Raw genomic sequence first — 2,021 nt, forward strand, 5'->3', positions numbered from 1 at the left:
CATCTCAGAAGAATAATTATTTCATAAATGATATAAGGGTCAGTTTACAATCTACATAGCATGAAATATGATTATACTACCCTAGACATTTGAATTCATACCGCAGGAGACACTAAATATATATCATATTATTTGAGCTAAATTCTTTAACAAATTACAATAAAATTATTTTAATTATTGTTAAAATTTGTATAATTTTATATTAAATAAATATTGCTGAAGTTAATAGTGAAAAGTATATTGTTATCGAAAGAAACAGAAAAAAGCACAGGCCAATTAGAAACAGAAAGAAACAAGATCACGGGACCGGGATTGTCTAGCCATTGGCCTTCCTGCAGTTCAGCCGAATTTCTCCGTTCTCTGTTTTTCCCTGTTAGAGGAATTATGTTTCCCATTTTTATCATCGAGTTGGAAAAGTTGGAGAAAAAATTGGTTTGGCTACTGATGTAGTCATTCACAATAGAAAAGGTGGTTGCCCCACTTGTGGAAAGAAGTTCTTGATCTGCCTGTAGAAGCCCCATGTTCTTTTGCAGATTTATGAAGTAGTTGTTATCGAACTTGTCCGGACTGCCCGTATCAAGTGATGTTATGCTGTTCCCGTCACCATTTTGTGGACAAATGCTCTGCAAGGTTGATAGATAGAAGGAATTGATTGTGGGATCCGGATTGCCTGCTCCGTTGAAATTGTAAAGTCTGTTCGCAAACACTCTGCAGCGAGCTCGCCCGATTGTATGACCACCTGTATTTAACGAGCAATCAACAATGGTGTAAGTATATTGGAAGATATTAACGTATCTTGAATGGTGCAGAATAAACTGTGTAACGATTCAGTATGCAACAATAATGGTCACATTTAACTATGTAACATTACCTTCCCATTAAATACATGGGAGGATTTTAATCATAAAATGTGAGAGTGAAAACAATGTTCGCAACTGGTTGAATTTACAAATTGTCGAACAAAACGATGCACAGTGCAATTACCATACCTGACAAAGCAACTACATCAGTGACGGAAAGTCCCACATTTTGGAACTTCGCTATAATTGTGGAGATGTCGTCTGTAGGTGCAGGAAGGGCTGTGTTCGGAAGAGTTGCATTTGTAGTGGTGCTATCCCGTCTTCCTAACTGCAGACTCCACGATGGGCCGCCGGACTGTACCATGTTGCAGCCAACCATGTTAGTACGTTTCATAGATAATCTATGATCGATCAGGAATTATGATCGATTTATACAAACCAATACGACTGACTGCTCTGCAGCAATGGCAAGAATGTCGGCACAAGAAACTGTTCCGCTGCATGCACTCTCTACTGCTGCCTTGATATTGTCAACCACGTCAAAACCCCTGAGAGAATTGAGGTTAGGAGGTGCTGTCTTCTCCCCAGTAAAAGTGGGCGTGTCATCTAAAAGAACGGATCCATCACAGCCCTTCAAATCAAAGAGTGAATTAAGTATCAGTATTACAAATCTTTTTGCTGAATACAAATCTCTTCAGTAAAGAGACATATTGCTACTTACATTAACGAAGCAGTCGTGAAAATGCATACGAAGGAGAGAGGCTGCTATCCTTGAATCATTTTGCAGAGCTTGCTGGATGACCTGCCCCACTATATTGGTAACATTGGGACATGTATTCTGGTAAAAGGTAGGGCTCAGCTGAGCACTGGTGCATTGAATGAATGCTAATGCAAATGCAATGGCTATAACATTCGCTGAACGAAATGCCATCATGAATCCTTTCACTGGAGAGTTGATAGGCTTCTACGAGTGGATGCTTTACGATAATATAGAAATCCAAAAGGTCACAGCGATTCGTAGCAATTCTTGTTTGGAAATGATAAAACGCTTCTGTGTTAGTAAAAAAACAGATAATACATATTACATATTTCTTGATTACAGTTTGCTTCCACAGCATTCATTACTTCCAAAAAATTAACAGTGAGGTCACTTTCCTGCTAGTCTTAACCTCTAGTTCTATAATCATAATCTCTTTAGTTCGCTATCGAACTATTAGTTCG

At 38.5% G+C, this 2,021-nt stretch overlaps 1 pseudogene; it reads right to left on the reverse strand.

Moving 5' to 3' along the window:
- Positions 1–316: 316 nt before the first annotated feature.
- Positions 317–1,734, reverse strand: LOC149151186 (peroxidase A2-like; annotated as a pseudogene).
- Between the last annotated feature and the right edge of the window lie 287 nt (positions 1,735–2,021).

Source organism: Pinus tabuliformis, chromosome 9, assembly GCF_031772625.1.
Source record: "Pinus tabuliformis cultivar Carrire ecotype Pingquan chromosome 9, CPIR1, whole genome shotgun sequence".
NCBI classification, from domain to species: Eukaryota; Viridiplantae; Streptophyta; class Pinopsida; order Pinales; family Pinaceae; genus Pinus; species Pinus tabuliformis.